This window comes from Chionomys nivalis, chromosome 10 (genome assembly GCF_950005125.1).
Source record: "Chionomys nivalis chromosome 10, mChiNiv1.1, whole genome shotgun sequence".
NCBI lineage: Eukaryota > Metazoa > Chordata > Mammalia > Rodentia > Cricetidae > Chionomys > Chionomys nivalis.
In genome coordinates this window covers 67,562,242-67,577,678 of record NC_080095.1, presented here as the reverse complement: position 1 = coordinate 67,577,678, position 15,437 = coordinate 67,562,242, and positions in this window count along the sequence as shown.

Below are 15,437 nucleotides of genomic sequence, written 5' to 3'. Positions count from 1 at the left end.
GCAATGAGGAAGTAGCTACTGCAGGGACAGCCATCGTCCTGGCTTATGCTGCCACCAAAGAGCAAAGCAGAGCTTTGAACCCAGGCAGCGCCTTCAACCTCTGCCTCGCCACTCCTGGTTTCTTTGACCGCTCTCGGGCCAACGAGGATTTTCTGGACTGCCCACTTGTTCTCCGCGAGTCTCACTCTGAGGACAGGTGATTTCTAAGGCCCTTGTGAGTACCGAGATTCCATGACTGGTTCCACTTGTGATGTATGCAGTTTGAGAAGTTCGCACTAATACCCGAGCTCATTCACTGTGTTAATTATTTAGTGGCGGTTCCAGCAGGGTTTTAGATCACTTATGGCTCTCCTTCTGATGTGAAAGGAATTAAACTGATTTTCCTAGAATAATATTTAAAACTCCAATTAAAAATGTAAGCTTTAAGAACATATCTGAAGTTTCTTTTCAGCATTCACACACCATACCATCTTTCCATATGGACAGAATAGTCACTGTGAGTGTCTGCTGTCTTGATCCTCTCTCCCTAGTCTCACAGAATTGGTGCTAATTGCTAGCAGCTTCAGCTAACATTAGGGAACAATTTGAGCATCCCAGGCTGAAGTACTGCATTGCATTTGCTAGACCTGCCAGGTCTGGAGTTGGCATTGGCCAGTTAGAATGATGAACCTGGGCACAGATCAACCCACTGGAGCTTCAGGAAGCTAGTGGGAAGTCTCCTGCGGCGCTCCTGCATAGGCAGTCTACACCTGGGACACCTGCAGGCCAGACTCGGTGGCATTAGGCGCTGGCCAGTTGGCATCAGTTTGGATGTTTGAATCTGTATATTCAAGCTGCACCACTTAGTTGAAGGATGGGTCCAGAATGGTGCTCATCCACAGACTCCCAGCTGTGCTGTCTCCAAGGGTCTGATAGGCTGTAAAGAAAAACTCTTACAGGCTCATATATTTGGATGCTTGGTCCCAGCTGGTGGAACTGTTTAGGAAGGATCGGAAGGTATGGGCTTGTTGGAGGAGGTGTGGCACTGGGGACGGACTTGGAGGAGGTATGGCACTGGGGGTGGGCTTTGTGGTTCAGAAGCCCACTCCATTCCCAGTTGCCCTCGCTTCTGCCTAGTGTTTGTGTCTGCAGTTGTGAGCCCTCAGCTCCTGCTTCAGCTCCATGCCTCCTACCCTCTGCCATGAAGTCCACGGTGCTGGTCATGTGCTAATGCTCTGGAACCGTAAGCAAGTCCCCAATGAAATTCTTTATCTTATTAGTTGCCGCGTTCTTGGTGTCTCTTCACAGCAATAGAAATGTGACTAAGACATGGTTGAAGTTCTGCTCTACTCGGGACACATCTGAAACTCATTCTGATTGGACTGAGGCAGGGTGGCAGGAGAAGATCAGAAAGGGAAAGAAAGCGCCTGGAGTCCCAAATCCTAGCTGAAAGGAGCCACGCCGTGTACCTTTGAAGACTGTCCCAACTTCACACGAAAGCTTTGTGCACTCTTTGTAATTTCAGTCTTCGGCAGACTTGGTCCTGATCAGGCCCTGCTGCCTACAGACCTCGCTTGACTGTCCCCAGCCTGCACTTCCTCCTCTGTAGGGCTCTGCCTCCCTGAAGGGTCGGCCGTGAAGGCGACACGTGATAGTGTGACAGTGCCGTCACTCTCGGCACACCCTGTGCTTACTGCGGCCACCAGTGCAGTCAACAGCTATGCAATGCTATTTTTACTCCATTTCCTTGCTCCCTCGGGACACACTCCTTAGAAAAATACTCATGCAAATGAGCAATTGAAGAGCACTTGTGCAGACCCAGGACATGTGTGCTCTCTGAAGGTACCCAGCACACATTGTTCTACAGAGACAGCAACAATGCTGTTTCCATTTAGGACTTTTAACATTTTGTGCTTTTCCAAAATGAGAGACCCTTCTCACCCAACCCTTAGGGGTCTAGCCACTGGCTAACAGTTTTTGCCGCCTGTGTCTTTACACAGCCCTTCCGTGCCGCATTTCCCCAGCATCTTGGCTCATTTATTGGCAGCTATCGGGGCCAGCTACTCTTTAAAGTAGTTCATATCAGTGGTGGGCAGAAGCAGACTTAAACCTACAGCTGCCCAAGACTTGGAGCGAGGGTTGTTTTCCAGAGACTGAATCCCCCAGGACAGCCAGGGTGGCCCGAGAATTGTGAGCAGCAATGGGAGCATGGTAAGTGTTATTGCAGATGCTATTGCTGTTGTCACAGGCTTGTTCCAGGACTCTGCGGTGTGCCTGGGGCTTATCACCTTACAGAGCTCTTCTACAAGCTGCTCAGACTCTCTGTGTACACCTTATAGTCCCCGGATTATCTCCCTACTGTCTGGTTCCAGAGGGGCCCTGCTGATGATGCACATGGGCTTGCGTATCTCCTGTGCTCTGCGAAGGGATGGGCATGGATTCATCACATAGGCTGGCGGAAGTGGCATGCAGCCAGACTAAGTCCGCACTGTGTGCATTCGGTCCTTAGAAATCCAGTTATGAGAAGGCATGCCTTGCGTTGCAGCTTTGATTTTTCAACAAAATAACCCCTCCCCGGTTCTGAGCAATTTAAGGCACGGGTTAAATAGGATAGAAAGAGTCCAGAGTAGATAGATCTGAATCTTGGCTGGGGAGATGGGGGAGAATCAAGGCACCAGATGTCTTTCATCCCTCCAAGTGTTTGTCACCCTAATGCAGGGCTGTGGACTGGGCAGCCCATGTCCTCATTCTTCCCCTTCTCCCCGCTTCTCATAATCTCTATAGGCTGGAGGGCCCTGGGGCCGTCTGACCCAGAGAGGGCAGCGAGAGACAATGAGTCCCACAAGCCAGACACGATGGCCTCCAGGGGATGATCTTGATGTCTGTGAAATGGAAGGGCTGGCCCTGGACTTCGAGCCCTGGGCTCTCCTCATTCTACCTGGGTGTGTTCCTTGTTCCTTGGAGCCCTCATTGCTTCTCTGGGATGAGGGAGGGAGAGAAGATGAGGTTTAGGGCTGCATTTCCAGGAACTAAAAGACCTTAAGTGGACGGTGACTTAGAGCCAGTACAAACAAGGACAGCTGTTTGCCTGCTGCTGCTGCTGCTTCTCTGTCCCATCCTCCCCCTCCCCCTTTGTCCTGTGAATGCAGGCAGCTCGCCCTGGTTGGACACCATAGATTATGCCATGGGCCTTGCAGCTGATGGTCCCTGAATCTGAATGGTCAGAGTCCATGGCTGGAAGAACCTGTTCTTCCGGGGCCAACTGCAGCTCTTTCCTGGGGCACCTGTCACTCGGGCAGTTACTGCTGCCCAGTCTGCAATGACTCTCTTCTTTCCAAAGTCTAATAGAACATCAAGTCTGCGGGGCAGGGGCTTTGGAGCTTTTATATGCCTGCGTTTATGAAGTGCTACAAAAGAGAAGAGGCCCCCAGTCCCTCCTGCACCCCAACATAAAACCATGTTTTAAACTAGACCTTAGTATGATGAGAGTGACTTCCACCATTTTATGTTTTGTTGCTGGTGGTCACATGCGTTGAGGACAAAGCAGGTCCAGAAGCCAGGAGGTGGCGGCTGTGGCAGAGGGACTGACTAATTGTGGGAGCATCAGTGGTGCTGTGACTTTCCTGCCGTGTTCCGGGAGCCTACTCAGGTACGCCACCTGTGGTAGCCTGAGCATCCAGTGTTCTGGGATGGCAACTATAAATGCTTCCCATGGGTTCTCATGGATTGTCCTGGAAACATGGCAAGGGAGGGTGTCCAGGAATGTACTCACGAAAGGTTTCAAATGTGTCAGCTCACCTCCAAATATGTCAGCTCATCTCCATGGGTGTGCCAATGGGATTGAAGGAAGGATATGGCCAGCAGGTTTCAAGTTGTGCCCAACTTTGATACCAGATCTATGCGTTTTCAGAATGAACTCTGCTGGGGCTAAGGGAATAGCCCAGTGCTTGCTAGCACACACACAGCTGGATTCGGTCCCCAGCACTACAGAAAACTGGGTGTGGCGTAATCGCAGCACCAGGAGGAAGAGACAGAAAGATCAGAAGTGCAAGTCCTTCCTTGATGCATCGTGAGTTCAAGACCAGCCTGGGCAAATGAGACTTTAAACTATTTCATTATTTAAGAAAAAGTAAGCCTGCTATTGTCTTGTGACTAAAATGGCTAGTTCCATTGCCTGGTGCTTGCGTTTAAAACTTCACACATCTGATAGAAATTTCAGTTTTTTAAATGTGAATGTCTGAACTGCATTACCCTGTTTGAGAACCTGTTTGACCATCCTTAATTTAACATAAAGGAGAGGGAATGGAAGTGACTGGTTCCTTGTCGGCCGTGCTCCTCTCAGTGGCCTCAAGAAGCAGCTGTTCTCTATGTGAGGCCCGTCGCTCTGGGAGAAGTGGCTGGCAGTAGACAGACATTCACCTTTACAGTGCTGGGATCTCTGTTTGCACGTTGTTATAAATGAGGGGTTTTCCCAGTGCCTGGCCCCCCACTGCCCCAGAGATGCTAATGTCTTTGACATGCAATATGATCTGGGAAGTGGGAGTTTTAATGTCTTCCTAGGTGATTTAATGGGCAGTAAAGTTTCAGAAATAGTGCCCGAGACTGTGATCCTCAAAATACTAAAACTCAACAGAATGCAGGAGATTTGCTAAGACACCAGATGCTTGGTCCAGCCCCACAGCATCAGGTTCAGGGTGTCTGTATCCTACTACTTGGCAATCTCATTTAATCTTCTGACAAGGTTTAGTTTAAAGAGATTTCTGCTGTTCAGGGCCACAGTTTGAGGACAGACATTCTGTTCTGCTGTTTACTTTTTTACATGTAGCAATGTTTACTAATATTCATCAATATGTGCAGTATAAGACCAACCATTTAAATCCTTTTACGTGTATGGCTCGGTGTTGCTAGCTGCATCCGCGTTGCTGTGCAGCCATCACCACCATCCAGCTCCACAGTTGTTCTCATCTTCCTAAACGGAAGCTGCACCCATTGCGCACTAACGCTCATTTCTCTTTCCTGCCCTGAACCCTTGCCCACAGTGAGCTAGCTACATGCTACCTCTAGGAGGCTGAGTGTCCTAGGTGCGTCATATATGTGGAGTATTTGTGACTGTCGGCGACTGACTGACTGGCTGATGCCATCACGGTTCATCCTTGTTGGGTGTGTCAGGATTTCTTTCTCAGGATTGGGTAAAGCTCTTTTGGGTGTGCTCGTTACATTTTTTCCTCTTGTTTATCGATAGATACTTGGGCCATTTACTTTATTAAAAGGGGGGGGGGCAGAGGTCAACACAGATGATGTTCCTCTAGTTCATACACCTTGTTCTTCGAGCAGAGTTTCTCCCTTGGCCTGGCCTTCACCAGCTAGGCTAGGTTGGCTGACCACTGAGTCCCAGGGGTGCACCTGTCCTTGCGTTCCCAGAGTTGGGAGTGTCCAGTGTGTGCACTGGGATGCACCCGGGTTTTTCAGAGGAGTTCTGGGGTTTGAACTCGAATCCTCTTACTTATATAAGTACCACTTTAATAACTGGGCCACCATCCCAGCCTTGCCATTTACTTCCAAACTTTTAAATGACAGACAGACTGTGGCCATCTTTCCGTGTGAGTTCCTGCATGGCCACCTCGTTCTTCTCAATGGCTACGTAACACTCTACAGTGTGAACGTGGCTAGTCTGGAATCGTTCAATCACAGAGTGGTATGGCAGGACCGGAACCCAGTGTTTTCCAGCTTCAGCAGGCATGGGAATTTTGACCCAGCAGGTGATGGAGGAGCCTGTGTCTTTTAAGCCACAAGCCACCATGTGGCTCATAAAGTCTTATGTTAGGCCCAAAAGAAAGTGATACCATTTTGTTAGGGTCTGGGAATCTGATACATCCGTGACAAGTGTGAGGGAAGTCATACCCAGCCCTGGTTTAGGATGCCCTATCCTGGGCCCTCCTACAACGCCCTATCCTGGGCCCTCCTACAACGCCCTATCCTGGGGCCTCCTACAACGCCCTACCCTGGGCCCTCCTACAACGCCCTATCCTGGGGCCTCCTACACCACAGTGTTTGCCAGCTTTGGGCTGATGATGACCTGGCACCTCTTGGGAAATCATTACAGCAGTAGCATCTTTGGGCCAGAAGGGACCTTTGAGTTCATCTGGTCCGGCCCTTTGTCTTAGGAGAAGAGGAAACTGGAGTGAGAGATGAGAGCCCCGGGCGACAAGCCTCTCTCTGCCTCCACTCAGCGGGTGTGGCTGCTGGCTCAGTCATATTGAACTACACTGTTTTCACCCCAGTCTTACTGGCTCACAGTCGCTCTGTCGATGCTGGGAACCTGCTCCCCAAGTGTGTCGTTTGTGTTGTTCGCTTCTTCTGCACACTTGTATCCTCATGTTAAGTTTCTCTGGCCGGGTAAGCCTCTCCACCGACGCAATAATCCAAATCAGACCAGATCAAACCAAATTAGAAAAGGCCCAGGTTTAATGGATGGTGCCGGGTGGCCCTCTGGGAAAGCGCAGAGAGGGGAAAGGTGAACCAGAATGACCACGTGTTTGTGCTCTGAGGGGCAGTTTAAATAGCCTGTGGGAGAGGTCTTGACCCTCTCTGGGGAGGGGGTCACCGTTTGGTGGGTTTTCTCGGAGGTGGAGTCTGGACTGTGGCAACTCCCAGGGGAGGGGGCCTTGAAATGGAGCTTTCCATCCAACATTCCAAAATGGATGCCAGGAGCTGGGATGACGCTTCCAACCAAACATCCCAGACTCTTTGGATATGGGGTGCCAGGAGGTTAGGGTGATGCTTCCAACCAAACATCCCAGACTTTTTCTGATAAGGATGTTAGGGGCTGAGGTGACTTTTCCAACCAAGCACCTAGTATTGTCCTGCCTTGCATTATCAGGAAATATTTATGCTTTCTGTTCACTTTCACTTCCTTCCAGGGAATGGAAAAGCCAATCTGTGTGCCTTTAAGAGAAAATCGCCGGCAGAAGATTGCTGGGGACGGTGGATCTATCCCCTAACTTTCTTTTACTGAGGCACTAGGGTTTCTTCCACAGGATGAGACCTGGGTTATGGCGCTGTCTGAACACAAGCCCTTTACTGACTTGCCAAGTTTTCCTTCCACTGTTCCGTGGTCACCCACCGACCCCGTCTCTCCACTGACTAGTTTCCAGCTCCTTGACGTCGACCTAACGATATGGGCTTGTTTCATTTGTACCAGGAAACTCCTAAGAATCCTTCCTGCAGATCCCGAGACAATGCCCTTTCTCCTGCCCCATGAGAGCTGCCCCTAGGGATGGGTGGTCTCTTGAACGGCAGGGATTAGATGCGGGAATGATGGCTCTGCTCTCTCTGCAGCTGGATACAAATGATGCCTGGTGACGAGGTGGGGATTCCGTGTCCCCTTTCTGGAACCCCTTGGGACCGCACTGCTGCTGGCCTTCCACTTCCGGAGGTTGTCTGAGTGGTTCTGAGCATCAGCCGTGGCCTGGTGAGGTGCGGCCTGCTGGCTGTCCATCCTACCCCTGGCTCCCAGCAGTCCCAAAGCTCTGAAACCGGGTAACTTGGTTTATAAACACCTGCCTCTTTTGATCGACTTTGATCCTCTCAGCAGAGATGGGAGTAAATGTGGCAAAGCCGAAAGCTTTCTGATCTGTCACAAAGAGAAGTGGTGGAAGAATGACAGAGGAACTAAGGTCTCAAGAAGGGTGGCAGGACATTTACCCAAGAGCACAACTGATTCGTGGCGCTCAGTAGAATGCCTCAGAGGACATGGTTGCTCACGGCCTGGATGAAATTAAGGTGGTCTTAGCTGTTTTCCCCACCAGCAACCACCAGGATGGAGAGAATTTGTTTATTTGACACCATTATGCCCTGGCAACCAACTCCTCTATGCGTGCATATCCCCGCAACCCATAAGATGGCGTTCATGAAAGTGTGCAAATGTAATCTTAGACTCTCCAAATGCCCTCCACACCTCTGTGACTGCCTGCCTGGGTCAGGCTGAGAGACCCATGCCCAGAGGCATCTCATACATCTCCATCAGGCAGAGGCAGAGCCAGCCCATCCCCCACCCCCCTCGGAGCAGCCTCCCAGCATGCAGGCGGGGCCCTGAGAGCCGCTGCACAGCGCAGGTTGCAGAGTTTGGCTGATTCATTTGTCTTCATTAATGTTGCTTATAGCCGAGGCCTCTGTCACATATATGATTATGTGAGATTCAATTCTCTTGACTGTGTAAACACAGAGCTCTGTGTGAGGCTCCAGGCCAGCAGCAGCCTCAAGAAATTTCCTGCTGCTGGGATGGACCCACCCCGGGGGTGGGGGGGTGGGAATTTGTCTCAAATCTCTGGAAGTTGTTCTTGGAGGAAAGGGGGCTGGGAAGGCCACAGTTTGCCTTGCTCCCCTGTCCCAGGGCCATGCCTCTGCGGGACAGTCCCCACACTGGACTGGGTACTCCACTCTCCTCTCATGTCTGTCATGTTCACTGTTCGGATGGCCTCAACCATCCCTCCTCTGGCCTCTTTGGTCTGCTCTTCATCTAAGGCCGCCATCACCTCGTGGCTGCTTCCTGAACAGCCTCTCTGTTTCTCTATTCCAATCTTGTTCACTCCTAAACCGCACCACGCCCCGCTGATAGTGTAATCTTTGTAAAGTATGTGTTGGTTTAGATAGGTCTCCATCCCTGCAAAAGGGTAAACTGATCCTCAGGTTCTGGGGATCAGCCCTGGGGCACTGGCAAGCTTCAACCCCGACTAGATGGCCATGTCTCGCTCTGTCCCTACCTGTCCCCCTCCGAGGGGGTTCCTCTTTGCCCCAGGGTCATGCAGCAGTTTCATCTTGTGCCTAATATCTCAGGGCTTTTAGATGGATCAGATTTCAGATTTTAACTGCTCCAATATTTCTCAGATTAAGACAAGAGAGCATGAATGAATGTCTAAGCCATTGTTATACTGTGCATTGTTGTCTAAAGCCTGGACTTTCCTTTTCAGGACACATACCCAGGTCAGGTTAGGCACAAGAACAAGAATGAATTGTGTTGTGATATTTTGTTTGTGCTATAAAAAATAAAGCTCGCCTGAAGATCAGAGTGTGGAGTGAGCCACTAGTTAGCCATAGAGGTCAGTCAGTGGTGGCGCACCTTTAATCCCAGCACTTGGGATTTCTGTAAATTCAAGGCTACCCTGGGCTACACTAGAGTCAGGCCATGGTGGCTCACACCTTTAATCCCAGCACTAGGGCGGTGGAGACAGGAAGGGCTATGGCTGGGCAGAGAGAGGAGTATAGAGCGGGAGGAGACAAGTGTTCACGGTATTCAGTCTGAGGACTTGTAGAGATGGGATGCCCCACTCAGTCTGCTTCTCTGATTTTTCACCTTTCCGCTCCTAACATCTGACTCTGGGTTTTTATTATTAAGACCAATTAATTAGAAACCAGGCTACAGGGACAGAGTGAAAGAGGAGGGACAGTTATTAAAAGGTATGCCTGACTGGAACCCAGGAAAGTCTGGCTCAGGAAAGGACAAGCCCCACCCCCCACCCACTAACTTTCTTCTTCTCAGTCCTTTTGCTTGTTCAACGTTCTCTTTCCTTTGCTTATTCATTTTGTGTATATCCTGAAATGGCAGGGGTCAGCTCTGTGTGGACTTTGGAAGCAGAACCCACCACCCAGTACAACTTTCCAATGTCTAAGAAAGTCCTAGTCCCTGAACCAGGCCAGCCTGTGGATTGGTCATCTAGCCCGAGCACCTCACCCCCAGTTTTGACAAGGGAGTGGGGTGGGGGTGCCCTGCCCTCTTATCAAGGGCTGGGGTGGGTATCTGATTCAAAGACTGTATTTCTAAATAAGATCCCATTTGCTGGTAGTGGAGTCGAGATTTTTCCATGCTTTCTAGGAGACACAATTTGGCTCAGCTGTAGCTGAGGGCAGACCCTCTCCTGGGCCTTCTGGAGCACCCTGGAACCTCCCAGAGCACCCTGGAACCTCCCGGAGCACCCTGGGACCTCCCAGAGCACCCTGGGAGCCTCTTGGGGCACCCTGGGAGTCTCCTGGAGCACCCTGGGACCTCCTGGAGCACCCTGGGACCTCCTGGAGCACCCTGTGACCTCCTGGAGCACCCTGGGACCTCCTGGAGCACACCTTCCTGCAGGTGTGAGCAGGAAGTAGAAGAAAGGTATCAAATTCAGACGAAGGCTATGACTGCAAGCAGAGAGAAACTAGCAAACGCCAGCAAACGAACCTCACGGCTCCCCAGGCCCAAAATATGACCTTGTTGTTTTGTAAGAGTTCCAAGGAAAGACTGTAACAAAGCTGGTCTTGAACGAAAAAAAGAAAAGAAAAAAAAAAGGCAGGGCATGACTGCCTCTGGGTATGGTGGAGGAGAAGGTTTACTGTAGATATGAGGGAGCACAGAGCCAGAGGCAGGGACGTCTGGGAGAGTCCAGAGTGGATGTGACTCTGAGCCAAGCTACATGAGGAGGTGGGTGGGGGGAGAGAAAGCTGGGAGGGTAAAGGGTAAACAAAAGGGCTGGATTAAATACAGAAGGGCAGCCCAACCCCTGGGCTGGAGAAGTTTGCGGGGTGTATGCCAGCCATACCTGAAGGATGCTAGGAGAACCTGGCAGCCAGGTCTGCTTTGATCTGCTAACTAGGTACCTCAGCTTGAGACCTAACAGTCCCCAGCCCTGATAGGAGCAATTAACCAGCACATTGATAATAATTCCAATGTAACGATAATATTGGTGTCTTGGAATTGGCAAAATGTTTAGACACAGTTTGATCTCATAACTGCAATGTATCTTATTAGTAGCAAGACAAGGGTTTGTATTGTTGTTGTACGTTGCAAATTGTGCCTCAGCTTCCACATGTGTAAAATGAAAGTGGTGATGAGATCTCCCATGAGGTTGCTGCACGGGTTGATGCATTAGCAGCAGGGAGGCAGGGACACACCAAACCCACACAGGACTGACCTGCATGGCCTAGGACAAACGGACAGACTGAGCCTGAGAGGAGACACCTCCCCATCTACCTCCCTCTCTCGGTGGCTTCACTAGAGCCTCACACAGTGCCATTTTCTTTAAACTGTGTTTTCATTTATTTTATTTCCTGTCAAAGCTATTCTGTCATTTACTAAAGTTAGAATAATATAAAGAAAACACATTTTAGGATAAAATAACGCACCGCTCCTTAGTTATGTTGCTAATATGTGAAAGACACACAGTGCAATGCAATCCTTACCAGAAGATGGGAAAGCATATGCCTACATGTGCACACACACACACACACACACACACCTTTTATTATCACAAGACTTGGGACCCTGAAGAAGCCCCCTTTCCAGCCCCTATGCCAGGCCCATTTGTGTTTTTTCTCTAACCCCGCCAATTGTTGGAAACATCCTTCTCACACCCGCACAGATCTCCGGATGTCTTAGGTTCTCCAGAGGCTCCTGGTGAGAGGAGGAACCAGGTTGAGTGTGGTTCAGTAGAAGGCATTTTCAGGAACAGTGGGGGCTGGTGAAGAGGTATGGAAGGGAGCCCCACCCCGGTGTGCTCTGGAAGACAGAGGCAGCCTTAGCTGAGAGTCATTCAGGTTGGAGGAGCTGAAGCAGCCAATAATAGTCACGGATGGCTAGAAGCTTCCTCTCTATCCTTCCCCACCCTTCCCTGTGTGGGAAGTTCCTGGGTACCCCAGTGACCATGAGCAGACCACCCCAGCAGAACCTGGTCTAGTCTGCTGTGCCCTGAGAAAGGTGCCCGCTGCAGTGGTCCTGTGTTGAGTTCTGGAGTTCCGGTTCCTGACCCTTTCCTTCAACAATAGCTAAAGATCTGCCCATGAAGGGCAAGGGGGCCTTCACCCCTTAGTACACTGGCTGCTCACACGCCCACGCTGTTTCTCCTGGCAGAGCTTTTCATTCTAAACAGTATCTGCGTTTTGTTTTTGTTTTAACTTGTCTTAATGAATTTAGAGAAGGGGGAAATGATAAAAATCAAGCCAGGAGGGGACCCCACAGAGTCGTAAGCATAGATGTGTTTAATTTTATATTCTTGATTTTTACAGAAAAGTAGGGATTGATTAGGGAGCTCTTTATGATGATTACATGCATGTCCCAGGCCCACAGATCTGCAGTCTGCCCTCTTGGAAGGTTCCTGGTTCACTGACCAATGGCCCCACCTCCCACCGCCCTACCCTCAACTCCCCACCCCCGACGCCATGACCCGTAGACCCATAGACTATGCCATATCTTTATTTTCCTTTTTTACTCTTCCTTCTGCCTATAGTCGACCTAGATTTCCTTGTTTCCTTCTTTTCTTTCAAAGTCACGGGCTAATAGTGAGGCGGAGGGGGCGGTGTAGCTGCTTCACGTAGTGAGTTGAACACTCAGGCTCAACCCTATGGGGGACCAAGGTTATATGAGGTGAGGAAACACTTCCATTTCTCCATGGCAGGAATGAGAAGTTGTAGACACTAATGCAAGCTAGAAGAGAGCTGACCGCTGTCTCAGGATGTCAGAGGGCTGCCTCAGATGGGCAGCCATCTGTCAGATGAGGAAGGCGGGCTTCCCCCCAATGAAGTTTGGAGTGGTCCTTGGCAAGGAGGCTGGTGTGAGCGGCAGTACCTGTGACAGGAAACAGAGTTGCTCACTCTCCCTGCCTCTTGGCAGAAAGGCAGAGTATCTCCTAATGGAGACGGATGAAGCTGGAACTCTGGAGATAATGAACTGAAGCAGGATTCCTCTCTGAACTGCTAGCTGGGGCTGGAGGTAATGAACGCAGTTGTCTCTGCTGCGCCTCGAATCTCCGCTGTGCACGGGGGCTTGGTGAAATGAGGCCTTCCTTGTAAAACAACAGATTGTAAGGAGAGGAGTCTATGTTTAAATTGCTGTTCCGCTGAGCTAAGAAAAGCCCAGCCTTGCCTCCCAACTCAACAGAGAGTCCTGAAAGTTAACTGATCAGACACTGCCCAAGGGTGTGAAGACTTCTCACATGGCGCGGAAACCTGAGACCGTTTCCCAAGGTTATTTCTCTGTTTGGAGGAACAACCCCCAAGTCAGATGCAAGCATAGGTCATTATTAGATTTTCAGGTGTAAGCACTTTACAAATCTAGATATTATTTCCCGAGTTGGAAACTGGGCGTCAGCAGAACAGGCTATTAATGAAGGGATTGTGGGAGTGTGCTTGGAAATGACAAGGAGAGGTGTCAAGTCTAAGGATCCTGGGACACTAGGAAGCCTAGGATCTGCGCAGACAGCAAGGACGTGGCCTGGGTTCCTCTAAAGCTGGATGTTGCACTCATTTTCTGTAAGTCGATGATACCTGTTATAACATTTGATATCTGCATCTTTATTCTCTGACTTTTTGGCTCCTGCCCCGTGTGCCTCCCAGTGGTGTGTACAGTCTTGAAATTTACAAAATTGTTAGCTGAGTATAATTTTATAGTTTCAGGGTGATAGAAATACCCTGCATCTATAAATCACTTCCAAAGTTCACAGAGAATTTTAGTATGTAGGATCTCACTTCTCACGGCGTCTTCGTGAGGAGGTGTTGGCATCTCTATTTTCCAGATGAGGAAACTAAGACTCCACGGGATTAAAGGGTGTGCTCAGCCTTCTGCTGCTTCCTGGCACGTGTTCAGAAGCCAGTTCTCCTGGCTGCAAGTCTTATTTTCTCTGCTCTGGACTTGTTAACTAGATAACTTCCTTCCCGGAGTAAATACTCATTCCACTGGTGTGACTCTCTGCATGCCTATGTGAAGAAGTAGTCAATTTTATTTTACCAAATTACTTTTAGGTAGGGTGTACTCGCAGTCGGTCAACAATGAATAACTTTCGGCTAACACCAGAATAAGGATTAGTGCCCCCATATTGTAAGAAAGCAAAAGAACAAGCAACTTGATGAAGGCTGGTGTCAGTCTCTGGGTAGATGTACAGGACACGCCCACGGTTTTCACTTGTTGCTTTGGTGGACTGGTCATGGCGTTGCCCACAAGAACATTTGCAGCAGAAACATGTATATACGAGCTCCCATAAAGCCTAGAGGCAGATCCAAGTCAGACAGTTTAGAAGGCCGGTTTTAAGAAGAGAAAAAGAATACAGAATGAGGGTATCTGAAGCTTCATTAGCTTCGTGGTAAATCCGCTTCAAGCACTTTGGTAGTTGTGTCCGGTCTGTCCACACAGAGCTGACAGTCATCCATGGCCAGATGCCCTGAAGAGGTGGGTGACTCCCTGGTGAACGATACTATTTTAAATGCACTCAAGTTTCCAAGACCAGAAAAACTTGTCATAGACAACAAAAATAATTTAAACCCATGGCTGAGGAACTACTCTTAAACAAGCTTCGAACAAGCAAACAAGGAATCAGCATCTGTTACCCTGGGTTTCAGAGGTAAATTCTGAAAAGCACAGGCTGGTGATCTCTGTGGTAGTCCCGGCAAATGTATAGAATGGGCCATCAAACAGACAGCTTGCTGACATATAAAGAGGGGGTAGACACTGATCGGGTCCTAACATGGGTTCATTAAAAAAGGGATCATCACAAATTAGACTAGCCTCCACTTTTATTGAAATATTAAATATCAGGGGAATACTTGAGGTTTTAGAAGGGATCCAGTTTGGCAGATTCCCCCATGATATTTTCACAGGCCAGTTGGGGAAATATGTTTTGAATTATGGAGTAATTAAATAGATTTGTCCGCTTGACTGATAGAGTGAGATACACACGTGCTGACGGGGAAGGTCTCCTTGCGGCTCTTGTTGGGGACAGTGGAGATTCAGAGGCAAGTGAGCGAGAGCGCGTGCCTTCAAGAGCTTGGTGAGAAAGGAATTCGTAAGCAGCTGGCTGTGGTTTTTATAGGGAGACCTACACCAGGGCTAAGAATGCAGGATGAGAGCTGGAGAGTGACTCAAGGGTTAAGAGCATGCACGGCTTTTGCAGAAAATCCAAGTGAAGTTCCGAGCATCTAGCTCAGAAGACCCACAACCATCTCTAACTCTGGCTCCACAGCATCCAACACCCTCTTCTGCCTCCTTGGGCACCTTCATGCGTGTGGTGCACTTATATGCATACAGGCAACACACTCATACACGTAAAGTAAAATCAGTTATCTTTTTGTTTTGTTTTGTTTTTAAGAATGTGGGATGACAGAAGGAAAGTCACTGAGGTGAAATGCAGGAGGTCTTCACAACAACTAGTTACGGCCAACTGTATACACACTCTTATCAAGCAGGGAAGAGGACTTCCAATAGCAGTAAGACTACTTCTACGAAATATCCCTGGAGATGAAGGACCGCATTTCCCGCAGATCCTGAGGTTCTGTCTTTGCAATGGCTGGCTGGTCTCCGTGCCACATCTGCTTGGAGCTCTAAGCACAACGCAGCAGCCCGACTGCTGCAGTGGGGCTGAATGACTGAGGTGGGCGACGGAGGAGGCCATACTGGAAACCAGACCCGGGGCTGAAAACAGGAGAGCAAGACCATTTGG